This window comes from Rhineura floridana, chromosome 10 (genome assembly GCF_030035675.1).
Source record: "Rhineura floridana isolate rRhiFlo1 chromosome 10, rRhiFlo1.hap2, whole genome shotgun sequence".
Taxonomy (NCBI): domain Eukaryota; kingdom Metazoa; phylum Chordata; class Lepidosauria; order Squamata; family Rhineuridae; genus Rhineura; species Rhineura floridana.
The window spans coordinates 27,986,479-28,012,210 of NC_084489.1; positions in this window are offsets into that span (position 1 = coordinate 27,986,479).

The window sequence follows — 25,732 nt, forward strand, 5'->3', positions numbered from 1 at the left end:
AACGATATAGAGTTAAGGGTGAGCAGTGAAGTAGCCAAATTTGCTGATGATACTAAATTGTTAAGAGCTGTTTAAAAAAAGGGGGGGGATCATGAAGAGCTCCAAAGGGACCTCACCAAACTGAGTGGATGGGTGGTAAAATGGCAAATGCAATCCAATGTAAACAAGGGTAAAGTTATGCATACTGGAGCAAAAAAACTTAATTTCACATATACATTCATTGGGCCTGAACTGGCAGTGACTGACCAGGAACGAGCTCTTTGGGTCATAGTGGATAACACAATGAAGATATTGACCCAGTATGTGGTAGCTGTGAAAAAAGTGAATTCCATGCTAGGGATGATTAGGAAAACTGCTGATAATGCTGTTATATAAATCTATGATACAGCTGCATTTGGAGTACAGTTCCGGTTGCCTCGCCTCAAAAAGGATATTGTAAAGTTGGAAAAGGTTCAGAAAAGGTCAAATGATCAAGGGGATGGACTCGTCCATGAGGAAAGGTTGCAGCATTTGGGGCTTTTTTGTGTAGAGAAGAGACGAGTCAGAGGTGACATAATAGAAGTGTATAAAATTATGCATGGCATGGAGAAAGTGGATAGAGAAAAGTTTTTATTCCTCTCTCATAACACTAGAACTCGTGAACATCCAATGAAGCTGAATGTTGGAAGATTCAGGACAGACAGAAGTAAGTACTTCTTCACACAGTGCATAGTTAAACTATGGAATTTGCTCCCACAAGAGGCAATGATGGCCACCAACTTGGATGGCTTTAAAAGAGGATTGGACAAATTAATGGAGGATAAGGCTATCCAATAACTACTAGCCATGATAGCTATGCTCTGCCTCCATAGTCAAAGGCAGCATGTTTCTGAATACCTGTTGCTGGAAACCGCAGGAGGAGAGAGTGCTCTTGCACTCAGGTCCTGCTTACAGGCTTCCCTTGGGCATCTGGCTGGCCACTGTGAGAATAGGATGCTGGACTAGATAGGCCACTGGTCTCATCCAGCAGGCTCTTCTTATTAAGAACACAAGTACATCAAAAGAAGAGGTGTTTTTTTTTACATTTTACATATTTTTTGGAATTCTAAACTTTACACTTACAAATACCAATCAAATTAAAACACATTTGAATATATTTATATCCGTTGATTGCAATATTTATACAGAGCTTTTTATCACTTCATGTACTTTATCAGTAATCCATATAAAAGTGAGATGAGTATTAACATCATCCCCGCAGAAAGACAGTGGCTGGCCTAAGACTGCCTAGTGAGTTCATAACTGAAATAAGATCTCACACAAGGACATCCTGTTTATCCCCTTAGTAATCCTACATGCAGTGGTGGCTGGTGGGTCCATGTCAGTGGGGCAGTGGAATCCTCTCCAAATTTTAGTTCACAGTTTCAAGGGCCTGTCCAAGGTGCAGCTCCTTGGAAGTTTGGACAAAAACCTGGAGTGGATTCCACTGCCCCACTGACATGGACTCACCAGCCACCACTGCATACATGATCTAATGCTGAACATGTTTGCTTAATCACTCAGTAGCCATAGCCTGCTCAATATATTTTGGGATTATATCATGTTTTCATGACTGGTTTGAGCCTCAGTATCTTTCATTTGAAGTTATTGGTGGTTTTGGCTAAGGGCAGGACCTCTGACTCAGATGTTTAGTCTCCTAAATGGGTATAAATGGAAGATAGCAGAGCTTGGAAGTAACTCGTTATTTTTAACGAGTTACTTGTAATTAGTTACAATTTTAAATAACGAGTGGGTAATTCCATTACATTTGGCAAGTAAAGGAACGACTAGTAATTTCCCTACTTTTCAGCTGCAACTTTAACGTTTCCACGTTAGGTTGGACGTTACTTGGGGGCGGGAACAAGGGGAAGTCAGCTCCTGGCTGTGATTGGTTAACACAAGACATGTGCCTCACACTGATTGGACCTCTGCGCAGACACTCTCTTCCCTCGTGATCTGTGTTAGGAGGCACGAGGGAAGAGGTGAATAGGCAGGGCCTGCTACCGTCTGACTCTGAGAGGAAAAAATGGACACCGGAGGAAAAAGCCAGGGCAAGGAAGGCAGCAGCAGAATGGGGAAGAGCTGTGGAGGTGAGTGATGATGATTTGTGTGTGTGTGTGTGCCCCGGTGTGTGTGTTTTTGGCTGGAGTCTCTGGTTTTGGGGGGGCTCTGGCTCTCTGGCTACCACCCCTTACTCTCCGGACTCTCAGCTTCAATTTTTTTAAAAAAGTAAGTTTCTAGGTGGTCTAATTCCCGAGATATACACCAAAATGTCACCCCCCCGCACAACTTTTTTTTAAACAGATCCATGCTCTAGCTACAACTCCCATCAGCCCAATCCAGTGGCCATGCTGGCTGGGGCTGATGGGAGTTGTAGTTTAAAAAAGTAACTTTTCAAAGCTCTGGCTGTAACCCCGCCCTTTCATGATTGTAGCCAATGACACCAGAGTTGTGACCTGTTGATCCAGGCATGCCTAGGCTGAACGTCAGACTATGGTGGCTTTGAGTTTTTTGCAGTTTGCGTAAGTAATATGGCTTAATGTTTTTTTTTCCTCTTCTGTCCAAGAGTCAGACCCTGGGCTATGAAATATAAAAGTATTTAATCCAATATCTGCTTTTCTGGGAGTAAAGCCATTTCTGGAAGTAAAGCATGTACCTGGAGTAAACCCCATTGAACTCCATTAGGACTTGCTTTTGAGTAGACATGGTTAGGATTGTGCTGTAAATTAATGGGACTTGTGAGTAAACATAGTGCAGACTTGTGTTTGTGTTGTAAATCTCTCTCCCTCCAACCCTATTTTTAAAGAAATTAGGCAGGGTTTATCACAGTTTTTATTATGTAGGAAACTAATACTCATTTTTTAAAAAAATGAATGAAGTTTATTTATTTATTTATTTATTTTTATTATTTGATTTATATCCCACCCTTCCTCCCAGTAGGAGCACAGGGCAGCAAACAAAAGCACTAAAAACACTTTAAAAATAATAAAAACAGACTTTAAAATATATTAAAACAAAACATCTTTAAAAACATTTTTAAAAGCTTTAAAAACATTTTTTTTAAGAAAAAGTTTAAAAACATATTAAAAAGCAATTTCAACACAGACGCAGACTGGGATAAGGTCTCAACTTAAAGGACTTGTTAAAAGAACAAGTTCCTTATCACTTGAGGCTGCAGTTTTCCCTGGTTGAGTAAGCCCCATTGAATACATTGGGACTTGCTTCTGAGTAAACAAACATAGGATTGCACTATAAATATCTTTACAGGTTATAGAAATAAACATATTTGATAGTCATGCTTATATAAATATTTTCATAGAATCATAGAATAGTAGAGTTGGAAGGGGCCTATAAGGCCATCAAGTCCAACCCCCTGCTCAATGCAGGAATCCAAATCAAAGCATTCCCAAGAGATGGCTGTCCAGCTGCCTCTTGAATGCCTCCAGTGTCGGAGATCCCACTACCTCTCTAGTAATTAGTTCCATTGTTGTATGGCTCTAACAGTTAGGAAGCTTTTCCTGATGTCCAGTCAAAATCTGAGATCATTGAGAAGAGATCCCGGCCCTCCTCTGTGTGGCAACCTTTTAAGTACTTGAAGAGTGCTATCATATCTCCCCTCAGTCTTCTCTTCTCCAGGTTAAATATGCCCAGTTCCTTCAGTCTCTCCTCATAGGGCGTTGTTTCCAGTCCCCTGATCATCCTTGTTGCCCTCTTTTGAACCTGTTCCAGTTTGTCTGCATCCTTCTTGAAGTGCAGAGACCAGAACTGGACACAGCACTCAAGATGAGGCCTAACCAGTGCTGAATAGAGGGGAACTAATACTTCACATGATTTGGAAACTATACTTCTGTTAATGCAGCCTGATATAGCATTTGCCTTTTTTGCAGCCACATCACACTGTTGGCTCATATTCAGCTTGTGATCAACAACAATTCCAAGATCCTTCTTGCATGTCGTACTGCTGAGCCAAGTATCCCCCATCTTATAACTGTGCATTTGGTTTCTTTTTCCTAAGTGTAGAACTTTGCATTTATCCTTGTTGAATTTCATTCTGTTGTTTTCAGCCCAATGCTCCAGCCTATCAAGGTCCCTTTGAATTTTCTTTCTGTCTTCCACGGTATTAGCTATGTCCCCCCAATTTTGTATCATCTGCAAATATGATGAGCATGCTCTGTACCCCCTCATCCAAGTAGTTAATAAAAATGTTGAAGAGCACTGGGCCCAGGACCGAGCCCCGTGGTACCCCACTCATTACTTCCACCCAGTTTTGTCATGCTGTGTCCCTATAAGTATCCAATTGCATACTATGGTTGTACAATACTTCCTTTACATTTTAAGTATGCCTTGGGGTAGTCATGGTTCTCCACTGTTTTCATCCTGAGGGGCAGATAGGCTGAGAAATGTTGAGTAGCCCATGGTCACCCACTACACTTTATAGCTTATTTCCATTTTGAAAAATTAATTAAAACAATTTACATGCTGGCAAAATTTATTAAGCGGATTCACACAATATGTGTAAAGCACATCCAACTCACATTTAAAGCGCATGACTTCCCCTAAAGAATTCTGGGAAGTGTCATTTCCCCCCCACAGTTATAGTTCTCACCACTCTTAACAAACTGCAGTTCCCATGATTCTGTGGTGGGATTCATGTGCTTCAAATGGGTGTTGAATGTGCTTTAAAGGAATGGTGTGGATCTGCCCTAGGTATGATGTTCATTCAAGAGTGAATTGAAAAGAACAATTTTAAAAGATACTTCTTACTCTTACTCATTTTTCAGACCTCTTTCTGAAGTAAAGGGTCAAATCTGTAAAAACATTTGGAGCAGCCACATTAAAAGATAAGGGCAGGGTATTCCAGGCAGGGGGTTGCCAACCCTGCTTGGATATGGATGTCTTTGCAGAAGAACCTAGTCAAGGTTTACCAACAGAACAGTCCAAACAATATCTACTTAGAAGTCAGTCCTGTTGAGTTCTATGGGGCTTAATCCCTTAGTAAGTGTGTTTAGAATTGCAGCCTTCAGGAGCCTCCATCTTTACTCCCCAAAGCTCCCATCTAACATCTCCACAACACTAGGCTCCTTTGTCTCTGCTGTGCCCTTCTGGTGACTGCCCTAGCCTGAAGGCACTTAACCCTTCTTGCTGAAAGCAAGTAGGCTAGATTAAATGTTCCCTACCCAGGCTCATATATATAAAAGATAAAAGATAAACGGCATTTTGTCAAAAGTATTTTTGTCTACATTTTATACCTCATCCTTGGTTTTCCAAGCTTGGCATGGAATGCTTCTCATACAGAATTAATTTGAAATGCTACATATTTATTATCATAATCATCATATTCAAAATAAAAAATATATGTACTGCCTTCAAGTTGATTCCAACTTATAGTGACCCTATGAATAGGGTTTTCATGAGGCTGAGAGGCAGTGACTGGCCCAAGGTCACTCAGTGAGCTTCATGGCTATGTGGGGATTTGAACCCTAGTCTCATTTTGTTCTCACAACAACCCTGTGAGATAGTAGGTTAGATTGGCCCAGGCAGTGTTATTTAGTGAGCAAAAATGATGCAAATAGGATCTGTTTTAATTGTGCTATCGACCTGCTTACTTCTACTCTGACTGGGGGATCTTGCAGCATGGGGAAGAGATGGGGGCACATCACAGCTGAAGTTCACCCATATAGGAGCATTATCTCTTGTTTATTACAGAGACGCCTGTTGCAGGTTTTGCTGCTGAGAGCAGCAGTCAGTTAGTGCGGCCACTTGAGTCACAGCTTGTTGATCCTGAGGAGGCAAAACTAGAAAGTGAGGTTCAGAAAGGAGGCCCTGTGCATGAGGAGGAGGAGGGCATGAAGCAGTGCCAGTTGCCCACAGCCACATCTGCAGAACAGCAAGTACCATGGTTTGGCTTTGAGAAAGCTTGTACATTTGTGAGCCAGAGTGGGAAAAATGTTGTTATACGATGCAATTACTGCCTTCCAAGGATCAAAAATCTGAGATCAGCTGTTTCCTCCTCATCCAATGTGAAGAAACATTTTGAGGTAAGCCTTTGTCATGCTGGTCCTCAAAGAGTGTCCATTGTCTATTTATGTTTAAATTGTGAAGTTCCTCTTCCATTTTTTCTTGGATTCATGCTTTGTTCTTCTTCCTCAGAGGGCACACCCTGAGAAGCTGAGAGCAATTGAAGAAGCAATAAAGGCAAGGAGACGTGGCCTTTCTGAACCAATGCATGACACCCCTCCTCCCAAAATGCTGAAGCAGCAGCAGACAACCCTTGAGAGGTGGGGATCTGGCAGGGAGCCTGTCACCCAGAGCAATCTTGACAGGATAATCATTGATTTCATTGTAGAGGAGACATTACCACTTCAGACTGTGGACAAACCATCATTCATTAATCTGGTTCGCATTGGACTCCCCAAAGATCTCACCATCATATGTGCCAAGACTCTGAGAGACAGAATTGAGAAGAGAGCATGCCACATGAGAGAAACTCTTGCAAACGGAATGAGTGCTGTGGCATATATAGCAACCACTGCAGATTGTTGGACCAATGGTAAGAAGAGTTCCTTTGGGGTAACAGCCCACTGGATCAACCCAACTACCCTGAAACGTGAGGTCGGGGCCTTGGCTTGTAAGCGTCTGAAGGGGCGCCATACATATGATGTCCTTTCAAAAGCACTGCATGATGTACATGTGCAGTACAGGATCCACAACAAAATTATGTGCACTACTACAGACAATGGCTCCAACTTTGTGAAAGCGTTCAGAGTTTTCATGGCCAAAGAACCAGTGGAAGCTGCAGGCACCAGTGACGATGATGGTGATAACCAGGAGGAGGAGGAGGCTGAGGTGGAGTTTGTGCCTATCTGTGAGATCCTGGACACAGGACCTGAGGCAGAGGAAGAAGCTGCAGACTCAGGAGAGGATTTTGTTTTACCACCACACCAGAGATGTGCTAGCCACACCCTCAACCTTGTGGCAACACAAGACGTAGAGGCCATGCTTTCTGACTTCTCCAAAAGTAGTCTTCTTGGTCCTTTCAAGAAACAGTTTCGTTCCTTGATGGGAAAGTGCAGCAAGTTGTGGTCCAAGCAGAACCAGTCAGCACAGATTGCTGAGTATATCCATGCGCAATGTGGTGTGTATCTGAAGGTACCGAATAAGACCAGGTGGAATTCCACCTTTGATGCGTTGAAGCAACTACATGAGCTCCTGTCAACTGTGCCACTAAAAATGCATGCCATAATGGACCGGTCCTGGTACAGGAATACACAGAGATTATGGAGCCACTAGCCCAGTCCCGAGATATCCTGCAACGGGAGAACGGCATGTTCATGGGGTATTTGCTACCAACGCTCTGCAATCTGGACCGCAAGTTAGAAGGACTGGAAAACAAACCTGAGAGGTACACATACTGTTTTCAGCTGCTGAGAGGTGTGCGCGAAGCCCTAAGAAAGCGGTTTGCAGCTATCTGGGAGGACAAGAGGCTTCTTCTGGCAGCCTGCCTACACCCTCGCTTCAAACTAGATTGGCTGGAATCGTGTCAGGCCACCACCCATACCAACAAGTAAGAACATTAGGAAAGCCCTTTGGGTGGATTACTCCAAGGGAAATGTTGTCTCAAGGGAGGCATCAGAGGGCTTAAGGTGGTAGGCAGGGGCTGGGCCTTTTCTTCCTGGGGCTCCTCATCACAACCTTGGGTTGCTGCAGGTAATCCTTAAGGGTCTGCTGTGCTGCCCCATGAGTGTGGTGACTTAGTCACCTTCCTACCTTCCATGTCATCATCCACAGGCTCAGGCTAGACCCTGAACCAGGGGACATGACAAGCATCAGGAAATGAAGAGCAGATGATGGTTTCCTAACATATATGTGTTAACATATCCTCTCTCTTTCTTAGATACACAATGGAAGCCTTGCTGAAAGCTGAAATAAAGATGGGTGTACTTAATGAGGACAGTGATCAGTCTTCAGATAAAGACCAGGAAGGAGATGACTTAGAAGATGACTTCTTTAACTTTCTGCCCCAGGGCAAGAAGTCAGCAGTGGACACTGCTGAGGAGGAACTGGTGAGGTACCTGAGGTCTCCCAGCAGGGAAGTGTCATCACTCCATGGCTTTCCACGTGTGCTGCGGTGTTTTTTGCAGCACAACACAGGCATGCCTTCAAGCGCCGCAGTAGAACGCCTGTTCAGTACTGGTGGCAACGTAATGACTGTAAAAAGACATTCCTTGTCTGACATGCTCTTTGAGCATCTTGTTCTTTTGAGACATAACAGAAACATATTATAAAAGCATTTCAAGTGTAAAATTTGATTTCAAGAGTTGGGGTATCTTCATTGCTTGGGGGGATGTGAGATTCTGTTATGCCATTATGTTAATCTTATGGATAATTTTTTTTATTCTACTACCCCCTGTGTGTGTGTGTTTATTTTTAATGTTGTTTTAGGCTTCTTAGATGTGCAGCACCCAAGGCCAGCACCTTGTAGGAGTTTTTTTAAAAAAAAGTAACTGAAATGTAATTGTAGTGATTACTTTTGAGAAAAAGTAAAGTAATCAGTTACTTTCAGAGCAATTGTAATTGTAACGGTAATTACTACTTTTTTGGGCCAAGTGATTGTAACTGTAATTTATTACTTTTTAAAAGTAATCTTCCAAGCTCTGGAAGATAGTTGTGTTGTACTTAAAGGCACTCATCTCAACCCTAGCTGCAAAGAGCCCTAACTAAAGCGGTTAGACTCAGGGTCTAGACATAGCCTTCAAAAACATTCTGGGCTTGACACCACCAAGCCTTTCTCAAATGAACTTTCTGGCCATAAGTAAACTTACCTACGTGGGGATCAAATTGTAAAACAGATTAAAATATTGTATATTAATCAACATCTATGTTGAACAGCTGCATTTGGGAAAGGAACTGAGAGATTATTCTTAGTTAGCATGAGAGATGCCACAGGAAATGTATTAATAGCAGTATAGGATTAAGAATGGAAACTGAAAACAAATTCCAAGGCTAATTTCTGATTCAATGTAAGCACCCCATATCTGATCCACCTCTAAGACTTGATGCAAACAGAGGGGAAAACAGAAAACTGAATGATGCATCACCAGTGATGCACCTACACAAGTTTTGCTTACAAGAGAAGCCTTTGTATTCAAAGCTGTATTTAACAATATTTGATTTAAACATCTGTGCTTGCACATTTAATGGACAAAACCAGATGGGTATCTTCAGGAGCACATCTGTATTAATTAAGACAAAAATGGAGAGTCAGTTCCAGAAACAGCCAACCATGTAAACAAAAGAATAAATTTGGTGCACTATAAACATGGCAACCTTGTCTTGCATTTTGTAGCCAGCAACAGGTTTAGTTTACAACACGCAGTTTTGGTAAAGTCAGTTTTTATAGACCGTGCAGCATGTTTATAAAACTTATGCATGTTTACTTAGAAGTTCTACTGTTTTGATTTTTAAAATTATTTATATTTATTTATTGTATTTGTATACCGCCCCATAGCTGAAGCTCTCTGGGCGGTTTACAGTAACTAAAAACATTAAAAACAAATATACAAATTTAAAACACATCTTTTAAAACCAATTTAAAACACAATTTAATAATTTAAAACAATTTAAAAGGACGTGCTAAAATGCCTGGGAGAAGAGCAAAGTCTTGACCTGGCGCCGAAAAGATAACAGTGTTGGCGCCAGGCGCACCTCATCACAGAAATCATTCCATAATTTGGGGGCCACCACTGAGAAGGCCCTCTCCCTTGTTGCCACACTCCGAGCTTCCCTTGGAGTAGGCACCCAGAGGAGGGCCTTAGATGTTGAGAGTAGTGTATGGGTGGGTTCGTATCGGGAGAGCCGTTCCATCAGGTATTGTGGTCCCAAGCCGTGGAAGGCTTTATAGGTTAAAACCAGCACCTTGAATTGAGCTCGGAAACATACAGACAGCCAATGCAAGCAGGCCAGAATTAGTTTTATATGTTCGGACCGTCTGGTCCCTGTTACCAATCTGGCCGCTGCATTTTACACAAGCTGCAGTTTCTGAACCATCTTCAAAGGCAGCCCCACATAGAGCGCATTGCAGTAATCTAACGGAGGTTACCAGAGCATGGACAACTGAAGCCAGGTAATCCCTGTCCAGATGGGGGCGCAGCTGGGCCACCAACCGAAATTGGTAGAAGGCACTCCGTGCCACTGAGGCTACCTGAACCTCAAGTGACAGAGATGGTTCTAGGAGAACCCCCAAACTACGAACCTGCTCCTTCACGGGGAGTGCAACCCCATCCAGGACAGGCTGGACATCCACCATCTGGTCAGAAGAACCACCCACTAGCAGCATCTCAGTCTTGTCTGGATTGAGCCTCAGTTTATTAGCCCTCATCCAGTCCATTGTCGCAGCCAGGCACCGGTTCAGCACATTGACAGCCTCACCTGAAGAAGATGAAAAGGAGAAATAGAGCTGTGTGTCATCAGCGTACTGATGGCAATGCACTCCAAAGCTCCGGATGACCGAACCCAACGGTTTCATGTAGATGTTGAACAGCATGGGGGACAGAACTGACCCCTGTGGAACCCAATACTGGAGAATCCAGGGTGCCGAGCAATGTTCCCCAAGCACCACCTTTTGGAGCCGACCTGCCAAGTAGGAGCGGAACCACCGCCATGCAGTCCCTCCCACTCCCAACTCAGCCAGTCTCCCCAGAAGGATACCATGGTCGATGGTATTGAAAGCCGCTGAGAGATCAAGAAGAATCAACAGAGTCACACTCCCCCTGTCTCTCTCTCGACAAAGGTCATCATACAGGACGACCAAGGCTGTTTCCGTGCCAAAATCAGGCCTGAACCCTGACTGAAATGGATCCAGATAACCGGTATCCAAGAGTGTCTGGAGCTGGCCTGCAACCACTCGTTCAAGGGCCATAAATTCATTATGTATTTATTTGTTACATTTGGATCCCACCTTTCTACCATATGTTCAGTGGCTGATTACTCAGAAATAAATGTGCACAGAATTGTAGACTTAATTGTGCAATCTCCTCTCTGAAGATACAAAATATTTGTGGTTCACAGTGACCTTGACTATTTGGTTATCATTACCCAAGACTTAATTTGTGAAGACAACGGTCTGGACTGAGAGGAGGTTGGTCATGCTTTAGTCCCATTAAAAGCAATGGGATAAGTTGGTCATGACTAACTTAAGTGTCATTGATCACAGTGGGACTAAAGCATTACTAACGTCTTCAGGATCCAACCCTCAGGTTTTATTTAAAGATTAAACTTTGCTAATCTCATGGTGCTCCCTACTTGTCTCCCTGCAAGAGACATACAGGTCTTGCTCATTGTACAGGTCCTGCTCATTGTAACCCTAAACTAAGTCCAAATGCCATCTGAGTTGCCTTTTGAGATTTGAAGCTCTCGGTAGAACTCACTCTTGTAGTACTGAAGAAATACTATCATCACCTTGGCCAACATCCCCAGATATTTTCCCTTCCTCTGCTGTTTTCTGCTGATAGATCCTCATCTATCACCAAAACTTGCTCATTAAGTGCCAGCATGATCATATGTTCATATACTTTTGCACGACTGAATTTTATTAAATTTCTGTTACTCCACTTCATGAAGTCATCTGATTAATTCTGCACAATTTCCCAATTCTTTTCAATATTACTGAGGCCTCCCACATTAGTGTTTCCAACATTTTTCATCAATATGCTCCTACTTCCAGCATCCCTAATTAAGCTGTTGAATGAATTAAGTCCCTAAAATGGATCCTTAAGCTACAAGAGACCCTACTGAAGTCTCAAGGGATTCGAATTCTGGAATGCTTCCTTTCCCACACAGACCTGATGGTATTTTAGCTGTGTTTTCCTGTCCATTTGAGGACACCTTAGAAAATCAAGAACGAAACAAGTAATAGTTGCAAAAGTTGAGCCTATCTTTGACAGAACATGAAGAATGGTTGCCTGGTAAAATCTAATCTGTCCGGTGAGAAGCAAGCATCATCCAGATCCTGTCTTCATCTTCCTGGCAAGACTACATGTATCTATAAAGGGGATTAATTTAGTGGGGAAAATTGCATGGCATAAAAGCTTAAGTACCCCTTCTCCCACTATTGCCCTGAGCCAGGGCTGCACATCCAGGGGAACCTTGCCCAGCACCCCCTCAATCTTGGCAGCACTCCTGAAGGTTGCAAAGAAGGTTATGCGGGTGGGTAAAGTGTCCTTCATTTACGCTGGTGTCCTCCATTTTCCCAAATAGTTTGGGTGTCTCCATTTAGGTAAAGATGTTTCTACTAGGGATGGACAAATCAGTCATTTTCCGTTTCTTTCGGTTTCTCATTTTTCCAGTTTTAATTTCAGTTCACCACATTAGTTTGTGATTTGTTTTTTTTAGTCCTCACCACATTCATCAGCATTTTAGTATGCATATATGCATTTTTATGGACACTTCTCCCAATATATGCATTTTTGTACATTTTTGGGTGGAAGAACTGCACTGCAAAATGTAGGGAAGAGTGAATTTTGAAAGATAGCAGTGTTTTGGTTTGCATATTGGCTAGAGAAGTGCGAATTAGCTGGGTTTGCATTAAATTGCGAACTGAACAAAATTTCTCCCCCATCCATCGCCTCTGATGTATATGTTTCCATTGCACTGAAGTTTTAGTAAAAGAACAGATAGTGCCATAATCCCACAGCACATTGAAGCAGATTGAATGCCTAGTTAACCTTTTGCATTATCTCAGGCTCCCAGATAGGGAAAAGAATACTGATCAACTGAGGAGTTATGGATTGTTCAGCAATTGCAGCAGATACCGCAAAACAGGATTCACATAAAAGTCACAGCAGGTGAAAGAAAAGCAAAAACAGGGCAGACTGCCTGGGGCACAGCCTCTTTGCCTCACATCACATGGATATTTCCTGAAGCAATGTGTCAGTCAGGAGTATTATGTGTCAGTTTTGGACTGAAACAATTTTAGTTCAAATAGAGACCTGCATGACACTACAACTACCTGCCAGTTTCCCCAACCTGGTGTCCTTCAGATGTTGTTGGACCACAACACCCATCATTCCTGACCATTGACCCTGTTGTCAGGGGCCGATGGGAGTTGTAGTCCAATTTGGAGGGCACCAGGTTGATTAAGGCTGTCCTATTAACTGGGATTTTCTCCTTTGCATTGTGCTGCTGTTCTGTTGTTATTGTTTCAGACTCTAGTTCTGTTATTGCTTGTATTTTTATTCTTACTGAAAGCTCCTCCATAGGGTGGGAGGGTGGAGGTTCTGTTCCACGATTCGCAGCAGCATTGAGTCATGCAACCTGATGCTGCTGCAGATCATGGAGCGGGAGCTCCCAGGCACCCCTCCATATAGGCAGCGTGGAGCTCAATAAGCCTACCCGTGCACCCCACCTACCTCTCCTGTCAGTGTGCACGCTGTGTGTGTTGTGCAAGCATGCCTGCCATCACCCAAGATGATGGTGGGGGCTTCCCTAAGGGGCTGATGCCCCCGCCACTATCTTGGGTGATGGCAGGCATGACCATGCACACTGATGGGAGAGGTAGGTGGGGCACAAAGGTGATCTTATTAGCTCCAAGCCGCCTGTATCAGGAGGGGGTGTTGGGCTACAGCACCATGGGTCCAGGGCAGGCTGATACCCAAGGGCCCAGTCATGCCTAGTGCCAGTCCTGATTCAGAGTGTCCCTTTTGTTAATGGAAGAGCCCCTTAAGTTCATGGAAGTACTGAGATTTAGCAGCGATACTCACAGAAAAAAAGAGAGGATTTCCTCCAATTCTCCTGTCCTCCTGCAGCCTGCCGCACCACTCTCCCACTTTACCAAAGGACCCTACAACCTGCTTTTCAGAGGTCAGAAGAGGCTGCAGGGAGATGAGAGAATTCATGAAGATCCCCTCCCCCTCCCCATTTCCTTCAGTAGGAGTCTTCTGTGAGTGTTCCACTAACACAGCCTTTCCCAACCAGTGTGCCTCCAGATGTTGTTGGACCACAACTCCCATCAGCCACAGCCAGCATTGCCAATGGTCAGGAAAGATGGGAATTGTGGTCCAACAACATCTGGAGGCACACTGGTTGGGAAAGGCTGCACTAACAGGAATATCATCATCATCATCTCCATGTGATCCTGGGTCATTTCAGGGATTGAAAACCTGGATATTCATACTATGGAATTGTCCTCAGAGCCAGCCCCGATGTACATACTACACTAGAACCACTTGTGCAAGAGAAGGCTACCGTGCTAGTACCTCTTTGGCCCAAAGAGGCTGTGTTGCCCTCCTTTGCAGATTTCAGCCCAGAAGCTCTAGCAGAATCACAGCCTCCCCTGCTTCATCAATGACTGCTAAAGCAGTCTGGGCTCCTTTAAAGGAAGATACTCCTCTCATTAAAAGTGGAGCTAGCTACTCATATAGAGCTGCAGCTCTTAATTAAGGCTCAGTTTGAGGATGACTGTTGCTGAAGCAACGTTTGAGATCTGTTCTTATTGAGTCTCCATCCTGAGCCCTTCATGGAGCTATCCAGACTACCACTGAAGCCACCTCCATTCTGCATTACTGAGGCCATCACTCAAAACAGTGAACACTAGCAGCATGAACAGTAACTACACTAATGCACCAAGTCCCCTGTACAATTTTCTCCATATCATTTCCAAAATTCTGGGTGGCCTGGAGAAATCTGCTTCATCCACATGGAGAGAACAGGAAGAGACACAGCACACAAATAGCCACAGCTTTCACATGGTGTCATTTCAAGCCTTGATCCTGAAATAATGGCTACAAAGATAGCTGATCTTGACATTTTGCCTAAAGTGACATTCAAAGCTAATTTGGGGTTCCAAAATTAAGCAACTTGATTTGCTGAATTTCAAGGTAAGACCTATGGAGTTCTGATAAGACTCAGAAAATGTCTTAGATTGATTTCACATGAAGTGGGATTCAAAGTGGAGATGGGTGCTTCCTGGGCAAAACTTTTGAGGAATTACAAGGAGATCATATGCATTTCAGAAGAAATAGAAATTTCCCCAAGGGAACCCCACATATCCCTATCTATACAAACACATTCAAATATAAAGCTCCATGTAGAGGGAAATGGATTAAAACATGAGCATACTAACAGTCCATGTACTGAGCTTATATTTTCCCGGAGTATGGGACACAACATAAATATTACATTACTGCTTTGTAGCTTACAACATGTTAATAGTTTTGCTTCACAAGGAAAACACCTCATGTATCCTTTAGTATACTGTTGAAAAGTGGATTGCTCTATGTTGCAATTTGGCAAACACCATCAACAGCCCAATCTTATGCATTGTTAGACATGCACTAGTTAGGCCTCATCTGTATCCAGTTCTGGACACTGCACTTTAAGAAGGATGCAGACAAACTGGAACAGGTTCACAGGAGGGCAATCAGGATGATCAGGGGTCTGGAAATAAAGCCCTATGAGGAGAGACTGAAAGAACTGGGCATGATTTGTTGACCATTGAACCGCACTGTCACTGAGTTTGTTTTCCATCAAGTCTGAAAAACTGTAACTAGGGGGAGTTATGTCTTTGCCCAGTCTGGGAACGGACTGCCAAGGCCGTTGCTATGGTAGCCATCGCGATAAACTGGGAAAAGTTCTAGCAGCTATCTGTGTTAAGCTGGGTCTTCTGTGTATTGCCTCTGAACTGAGAGGTTCTCTTCTGTGTTTACCTTTGAAGAGAGATGTACCAGAAGGGGGGTGACTGAAGAAACTCTACATGTATTTACTCTTAAGCCTTTGGCCATAATGTCTTAATAAAGACTCTTAACATGCTCTAATGCTCTGAAGAAGTTTCTTGCTCAACTTAACTCCAACGTAATGTATGCTGTTTCACGCAACAACGCACACACGTCAACATGTTTAGCCTTGAGAAGGGAAGACTGAGGGGATACATGATAGCACTCTTCAAGTACTTGAAAGGTTGTCACACAGGAGAAGGCCAGGATCTCTTCTCCATCATCCCAGAGTGCAGGACACAGAATAATGTGCTCAAGTTACAGGAAGCCAGATTTCATCTGAACATCAGGAAAAACTTCCTAACTCTTAGAGCAGTGGCCTCTCCAACACTGGAGGCATTCAAGAGGCAGCTGGTCAGCCACCTGTTGGCACTGAGCAGAGGGTTAGACTCAATGGCCTTAGAGGCCCCTTCCAACTCTACTATTCTATGATTCTATACCTAAGACAATTGATTTAACGAGCTGAACCCTGTATAGGATTGGACTGCAAATCCATAAAAAGAAAAGGCCTAAATGTTTATTAGATACCACAGGATTCATATGGACACTTTCTTTTCAGTTGGAAAAATATATATCAAATCTGTTCTCAAGTCATGGGAAATGGGCATAAAGCATAGCATTGCCCTGAAAGTGATTACATAAGAATATAAGAAGTGCAGCTGGATCAGGCCAATGGCCCATCTAGACCAGCATCCTGTTCTCACAGTGGCCAATGAGATGCCTATGGGAAGCCCACAAGCAGGACCTGAAAGCAAGAGCACTCTCCCCTCCTGCAGTTCCCAGTGACTGGTATTCAGAAGCATACTGCCTCTGACATTGGAGGTAGAACATAGCCATTATGGTTAGTAGCCATAAATAGCCTTGTCCTCCATTAATTTGTCTAATCCTCTTTTAAAGCCAATTTTGAATTGATCCAAAACATCATAAGCACCAATTATTTTAGGAAAAAACATCCCATCAAAAGGAACGCAAGCATCTCTACCTCTTTCAGGAACCTGATTCACCACATAGAATTAGGGTTTCCAATGTCTCAGTTAAAAATACTGCCTAAAACAGGGGTGGGGAACCTGTAGCCCTCCAGATTTTGTGGGACTACAGCTCCCATCATCCCTGACCATTGTCCATGCTGCCTGGGGCTGATGGGTGTGTATGGAATCCAACAACATCTGGAGGGCCACAGGTTCCCCATCCCTAAAGGATATTGAATAGCAATATGGTTGAGGTGACCTAGAGAACAATCCCACTGAGTTCTAAGTGATCACGTTTTCTCTGCAATAGTCTCCCTGTTCATCTACCTCCCACACCAGCTGGAATATAGAATCCAGCTCTCAATAAGAGTTAAGGGAATAAAATGGATTGCTGGACCATGGCGGAGAGGACAACCAGACATGCCTGACAGAGAGCTCTAAAACATTTATGAATTTGCAACTATAAATTAAAAATAAAAGTAAATGCTAAATAAATGGCTGATGATGTCACCAAGACTCTGAATTCTGAGTTTGGAAGAAAGATTCCCCAAGCGTTGTCATACTCCTTTAAGGCATCCAAGGAGAGAACTTTCTCTTCCTTTCTCTTCTCTCTCTCTGTGCTATTCTGCTGACATTACTCTGGCTGGGTAAATGGGATAGGAGGGAGAGAGTGAGGAGGTTCAGGGGGTTGTTCGGTGGGCTGGGTAGACTGAAGAGATAAAGAGAGTTTGGAGGCTCAAGAGTAGCACATTCAGAATTTTCAATTTCAGCAAATTCTACTACACAATGATTTTTTCCTCAAGCCAATCTGATACAAGCCAGGAGGGGAGCACTCAACTGTTGCTACTTTTAATGCTTCAAAGACAAGATGGATTTATTGTGAGAGTTTTCATGCTGCAGTTCTTCCTCTATCTCCCATCACAATCTCTCCAACCAATTGCCAAACATCCTCTCTAAAACACCATCTTCTAGGGTTACCAACTTTTTTTCTTCTTCTGGAAGAGCTCCTATGCTCTTACCAGCTGCTGGACACAGAAATTTAGCAGGTGAACTTCCACAGATACACATACCCCACCCTGCTACCTTTTCTCTATGGTGGGGAGAACGTTACCTGTTACGTTTTTTGTTGTTCCTTGTGAAGCAGCTGTTAACGTTACAGAAATCTGCCAGAAAAAAATTGACAATCCTAGAGACAGCCTTGTTAGATTTATGCTTCCCTTTGCCCTCCTTGCCATTGCTATAGATTTGTGAAGCATGCCACAAAGCCAACTCAATAGCTTATCCTCTAGTGAAAACTAGAATCTCTTCCATGCCTTTTCTGTTTTAATGTGCTGTTAACAGATGGGGTCTGTGAAATAATGGACACTTTACTGTTTCCACAGCAGAAGAATTGCTTTGAAAGCTGCCTGAGCTTACTTGAAAACTGTATTTCCACTGGGACTAGTGCCTGAGACTCTGTCCTGCTGATCCGTGTGGATTTGCCTCTTAAGCACAGATCCGGCACTAAGTAGCCCCAAACAGGAAACACCCAAATTGCCTGTCATTTCAGAAAACTCAGCAGGTGGAATAAAGTTCTTTAGCTGCAGTACATTGAGACAAAACCTGACCTATTACTGGGCTTTAGAGAAGAGCCAAAGAGTGACCGCACAGTTAGAGAATTTCTTATGCACATCAATAACTGGAGCTGGCACTTTTGGGGGGCGGGGTGGGGTTGAGAGAGGCTTGCAAAGGATCATTCAAGTTCTTCAAGGTAACATAGGTGTTTATATTTTGGGGGAGGGAAACAGAAATAATAAGTACAATATAGCAGTAAATTAATTTCCCCTTCATTTTCCCCTAATAAAAATATGTGCAGCCAAATGGTGTGCATGTTGATTCATAGGTAAATCCCACTGAGTTCTAAGTGAGTGTGTGTAGAATTTCAGTCTCAGGTTCTCACCTCTTAGTATAAACATGATGGCCATCTTTCTGATTGTTATCGCCACCATCTGTTCTCCAGTGCCGAGAACTTTCTATTTCTTAAGGGCCGTAGCTCAGTGGTAGACCATCTGATTTGCAGGCAGAAGGTCCCAGGTTCAATCCCAGGCATCTCCAGGTAGGGCTGGGAAAAGACTCCCTGCCTGAAATCCTGGAGAGCCACTGCCAGTCAATGGGGACAATCATGAACCAGGTGGACCAATGGCTTGACTCACTATTTTCCTATCTTATTTATCCTTACAATAATCTTTCTGAGATAGTTTAAGATAATGACTTTATTGTTGTTGTTGTTGTTAATTAGCCATGCCAAAAGCCACCAACTAAACAACCAGCATGAGTGCACAGAATCCTGAACAGTTACCAGGGCATACCATTGACACCTGAGAAACATCTTGGTCTGTGTACAACCATTTTAATTTTTCAGAATGCCTTGGAATGATCTACATTGGAGCAATTGTGGGAAATTAAAAAGGTGGCTCTTGTACCCAGCTGTCTGGCAGGCCTATGTAGAAGGGGACCCACCAGAGTGCACTTTGCTGGAGCTGGCCCTGTCCAAACTCAAGACTCCAAAAGACTCCAGAACTGTGGGCTTGTTGCACAATGATGCAGAAATTAACAGAAAACTGACTTATGGATCACAAGTTGTGATGTTCCCTATGTGTATACATTGCTGCATGTACAGGTATAAGGAGGACATGGTTTACATGGGCTCCCTTGCAGTTCATGTGTGTGTGTGGGGGGCTCACAATCACATCTCATGAGTGGCATTCAGGGTTCATATAAATGAAGGAATTTATATTCATATAAAGGAAGCAGCACTGAACTGAGTTCTGAAATCCCTCTTGAAGGAGCCAGGTGGCTCCAGGTCAGACTATTTGTCCATCTAGCCCATTTATTTATTTTTTACTCTGACTGGTGGTGTCTCTCTCCATGGTCTCAAGCAGCATCTCATTACTTGCTACTTGATCTTTTTAAGAGGAGACACCAAGAATTGAACCTGGGATTCTTCTCCATGCAAATAATGTTCCTTCTCCCTGAGCTGTGGTCTCTGGATGCCCTGTGCAATGCCACGCCTCCTGCAGGTAATTATTAGACAGTTTAGGTCTCCAGTACTGACTGTACAAGCATTAAACTGATGAAAAAGCAGTATCCATTCCAAATATTTTATGCAGAACCTTTCATTCTAGTCACCATAACTAATCCACTCTGTTCCTTCCCATAAAATGTGCTGCATATGCTTAAAGAAGCATTTCCAAATCCTACACAACCTAGAATTAAACTGATGCAATCCCAATGGGGAATAAAGACTGGTGCAACACTAAGTCTTGTTTGTATGCTTACAAAACTTATGTTACAATTGTAATGTAAAACAATAAATAAAACCTTCCTCCACCACGCAGGCTCTCTCATCACCTTCCCTCTGGAACCACCACCACCACAAAAGCCACCCATCATACTGCCTCAACCCGTCAGGGACATGTGTAGTGTGTGTGCCAACATGTTGAGGCAACACACCAGAGAAGGGTGAGAAGGCTGGGGTGCGTATGTTAGATGAGAAGGGTGTGCAAGACTGGGGTACATATGTGTGTATGTGCTAAGGGGAGAATCTTGATCACCCTCTTTAGTCGTTTTGAAGTGAGTAGCAGCTCCCTGGCCCAAGTGTTGTGGAAGTCTGTATATAGCATGCACACATAGAGAAGAGACCTTCATTACAAATGTCAGGGATTAGAGACAGAGTATTAGAAAATGTGTAATGGGGAGAGAAGGAAAAAAAGAATCAACATTATCCCAAGCAATATTATATGTTGGTAAGACTGGGGGCACAACAGACAGAGCAGCAACAGAGAAGGTCAACAGCCAAGATCTTAGGGCCAAATCTGATGTGACGGTCATTGTGTGAATGCAATTAATGTGTACTTCTTTTGCATGTAAATAGTAGCAGTAGGGAGCCTGAAGAGGCATTGTGGCTGCAGGGGGGTGGGAAGAGTATATTTGTCCTTTCCTACCTGCCATAGTTCTAAGAAAAATGCCCTCCCCAAGCTGCTAATGCAGGCTTCTCTCTGGATGAAGACAGCACCTTGGGAGTGTGTGCGTGTTTTCATCAGGAACATGGCAGAGAGAAAGGGTTAAAATCTCTTTTCCCCCCCTGCATTCCCAGTGCTGTTCCAGCTCCTTCATAGCTGCTATTTACATAACAGAAAACATGAATGTTAACTGTATCTAAGTAATTAACAATCACATCCACTTTGGTCCTCAGCTGAGCAAAGCAAGTTGGGCTAGCAAGGTTGTCTGTCATTTCACATTTTTGAAGAAGTGAATTGTCATGAGCCCTGTGGAACAGGCATGGAGTAACGAGGATGCCGAGGAGCAGCCAGATTTGGACTCAGGGGAAGGCACAAGTGATATGCCTCCAGACGTAGTTGAACTTGAAGGCTCCCACATCTCTGACAGTGACAGCTCTACCCCTGTTGATCCAATTACCACTGAGGATGCACTTCACAGTCAGGAAGTTGTCTCTCCACCTTCTCTTCACCCCCCTTCCTTGCTCACCCCGCCATCACTGCCACGCAGCCCCCATCCTAAGGAAGAGAAGCTTGCTAGGGTAGTCCAACCGCTCTCACCTTGGACACACAGGCTGTGGCACCGGCAGGCCCAAAGAGATCCCACCGTCCCTCTGAGGAGGAGTGCATGCATGCATGCATGCGTGCTCCCAACAGTGACACTTTCCTCACACAAGTAGGGAGTCCATCCATCCTTACTTAAGGCATGTCTAATTGCTGCAACGTCTTAATGCAGTGTAGTCATGCCTAGCTATTCCTAGTAATGGTGCTGAATCTTGTGTAATCTGTAAGCTGATTCATGAAGCACTCTGAACTGCAACTTTGTATTAAATCTATTAAAGAAAAGCACACCCACATGTCTGCGTCTGTCTTCAGCCGGTTCGGGCAGGATGCTAATTGCCATAAAACATATGCCCAATGGGGATTTGAAGTCAATCGCATCTCCCTGATGAATATCCTGGTAGTAGGATGCTCCCGTAGTGGCCCAGGCCAGGCACTGGCAGTGAAATTAAATGTTCCATGCTGCACTTCATGCCACAATATCATCCAGGAATGCAATTTCCAGTGGGAATCCTCCTGTAATGTCTACTCACAAGTAAGTGAACTATTCAGCAAAGATCTTTTACAATGTTAATTAAAGGTTTGCAGGTTCAGCCTTTTATTGCTTCCTGATGATCCAGGTTGGAAGGAATGATTAGTGATGAACAGACTCTGAATTTAAAAGCCTTGGGATTAGGGAACCTGTGGCCTTTTGGATGTTTTGGACTCCAGCTTCCACCAATCCCAGCCAGTGTGTCCAATGATCAGGCATGATGGAATACAACAACATCTAGAGGGCTGCAGGTTCCCCACCCTTGGAAGTTCCTTGAGTAACCCCTCTAAATTATCTCAGTATCAGTTTCTCTTCCTGCAAGGGGTGGGAGAGACTTTATTTACTGACTTTCTTTTTTTAATGGTGAACTTGTAGGGCTGCTCACCTCAGGATTTTTGAGAAGGGAAATTGTGCACTACTGCCCTAATCCAGTGGTGTTTTTTGGGGGGGAACTCCCCTGTGGCTGCTTTTAATTTTTTAAAAATCAGCAGATGTGATCAGACATCTGTTTGCATCTCATTTATTTTGGCCTTGAACTTTTGTACCAATGAAAAGACAAGCAAATACTCTTTTAGTTCAAATTGCATGGCTGGCATCAAAGGCTTTCTCCCAGGCCTCGATATCCTCCACCTGCAGCCTCCATTCATACAGTCCACCTCACTGCATCTGCAGATCAGGCCAATAATAGTGGGGAATAAGCAGAGGGTGGCTAGCATCCAAATGGGCAATCAAAAAAAGAAGGTCAAAGACCAAGATGCTGGAGAGTGGGAACTTTTATTTTTGATAAAACCCAATGCGTTTCAGCCTGTTATCTACAGGCCTTCATCAGGGGATAATAGCTTGTAAGATTAAAAGATGAGCAAATCGCTTTCTGTACCGTACCAATATCAAACGCGTTGGGTTTTATCAAAAATAAAAGTTCCCACTCTCCAATAATAGTGGGGCCAAATTACATGTGGTGGCAAGAGAACCATTTATTGACGCCTGCGTCAGGTACAGTCGTATATAAAGCAGTGTGTTGCATATACATGGGGGCAGGGGCACAGCACATAAGTGAAAGCAGCTGAACCCTCCCTTGCTTGCTTCCTTTTAGCTACTTCTCTCCAAACACGCTTCTGCTCTCAGAGGCCAACACGGGTGGCCGGGTGGCCGGGTGGCCGGGTGGCCGGGTGGGTGGGAGAGTTCAGGCAATGGTCTGCCAGAAAGTAAGCTGTGGGAGAGGGAATAATTCAGATCCACTGACCTCTGCACCACCTCTGGTGGTCAATCCCCCCCATTGTTTTTGAATTGGCAGGTTCAGGTTTAAATAAATGTGTAGCTCGCTATCACAGGAGTGCACAAGAGAGGCTGACAGTGTGCTCCTATGTGTCTTTTCTCAGAGGTCTGTCCCACTATATTCAATTGGGCTTACTTTCAAGTGAGTTAGGTTGGCCATGTGTCCTCCATAAAATATTTGAGGAAAACTTTTATTTGAAGGCCTGTCCACTTTAAAGACAATGAACCATATGAAGAAAGGGTAGAGGGCTTTAAGTTTGTTTAGTTAGTTGAGGTATTTTTGTCTAGGGATGGGCAACTATCTATCGAATCTATCAAATTTGCACTTTCTGAAAAAATATGAGAGACGAAACACAGCATCCTTTGAAATTTGCACTTACTCGAATTGTACAATGCAATTCACCAACCAAATCATTTTTACAAAAATGCATACGTTATGGGAAAGTGGGCATAAAAATGGATATATGAGTGAAAATAACATACAAAAATGCATTATATGACCAAAAAATGCTTGCAAAAATATGTACATTAGTCAAAACTGCCTACAAAAATATGTTTATTAGGAGAAATTTGCACTAAAATGCTGGAGAATTTTCATGAGGATTTAGAAAAAAGCTACAGAAATTTGAAGAACTTAATTTAAGATTGGAAAAATGAGAAATTGAGAGAACCAAGATTGACAGATCTTTTCCATCCCTATTTCTATTATTCAGCTGAAAGGCTCCCAGAGTGGCTTATGACAATCAATAAGAAGTTGCCCATCAGCAGTTAGTTGCTGGGGGGGATGGGGGGAGTGATTTGATTTTGTCTGCATCTTAATGAGGAACGACCTAATTTGAACTTCCCAAACCAATACACAACCTAAAACACAGCTGTTCTTTGAAATGATCACTCCTCTGAATTTTGTGCTGCAGTTTCCCAACCAAACAGTGTGCAGAAAAATGTGCATTTTAGGAGAAAGTGGAGAACTGAATTTAAGATTGGGAAAAATGAAAAACTGAAATTGACCGATTTTTCCATCCCTAATAACTGGATAAGACTAAGCAGGTGCAACAAGTTACCTTGTCACAATCTTCCCCGCTATGGTAAGATGTACTGTATTTCTATTTAAATTATAGTAATTATTTCTGGGAGACCACGGTTCGAATCCCCACACAGCCATGAAGCTCACTGGGTGACCTTGGGCCTGTCACTGCCTCTCAGCCTCATGAAAACCCTATTCATAGGGTCGCCATAAGTCGGAATCGACTTGAAGGCAGTACATTTACATCTAATTATTTCTTAATGTGCATCTATACATATGAATATGCATACACACTTTTTATATAAATCTGTGTTGTCCTTGTTTTGGTGCGGTATTTCCTCTTTGGGGGTGATGTGTAAGTAGCCATGCTAAGGTAAGTAAGCCAAAGATTGCAGCCTGTGGTAGCTAATATGGGGAACTCATTCTTAAGGAGGCAAATGGTTTTTAAAGCTACAAGGAAGGGAGAGAGTTAAATATTAGGAAACTCTATGGGAAATGTCCTAGATTCAGCAACTGAACAAAGATATCCCCTTCCTTTTTAGCTTTTGAAAAAAAGGCTGGAAAGACATCTGGCTAGAATACTCAAGGTACAAAACGTCTACCAGATCTCTATGTGATTTCTTTTCCAGTTGAATTTTGTTAACAGCTCCAATTTGTACAGCTTGCCAGTTATTCTGGTAATAAAGAAGTCTATATTTTACTGTTCATCAATGCTCCTAAAAGGTACATTGGGCTATGTGCGTGCACATGCACATGTGTGTCTGTGTGCACACACACACACACATTAATTCATACCAGGATCTCCATTAGCAATTGCAGAAGCACAAGAGTGACTTTGTGCTCCAAATGCATGCTTAAATGTGGAGAACAGGCCGAACTTTGCATCTCAAATCTGCCGAGTAAATTTGCACTCCGTTTCCTTGATGGCCGCTGATGAAAGCACACAGCTTCAGAATCACGCAGTCAAATAGTTCAATTACCAGTTTTATTTAACTTAATTTGCAGAATTTTCATGCATGCTAATGAACGCACAATCAGCCAACTTTGAACAGAGACACCACTTACTTCAGAATATAGCATCTTTCATATGAAAGGTCATGAATGTGTTCCTAAAGAATTTTTTGTAAGATAGCACAGAAGTTTCACTCATTTGCAAGAATGGCAGAAAACTTAGGCAAAGGCAAGGACTCTCAAAATACACAGGTGGTTACATGGAAATTCACATTCATTTCATGCATCCATGGGCAGTTTGTTGCTCCTCTTTCTTCAGTACTAAAATTATTATTTTTGGTGGAAGGAGAGCACTGTCAGTTATCTCACAAAATGTTACTGACATGGATGCAACTTATCATCATTGGATTTTAGAGCTGGAAGGTGTCTTGAAGGTCATCTTATCCAACCCTCTAATCATTACAAAAATCTTGCAAGTACAGCATCCCTGATACAGGGGCATCCAGCCTCTGCTTCAATACTTCCAGTGAAGGAGAACCTGCTGCCTGCTGCATTTCATTGCCATTATGTCCCTTGCCATCCCAGCAGTACTGCCTTTT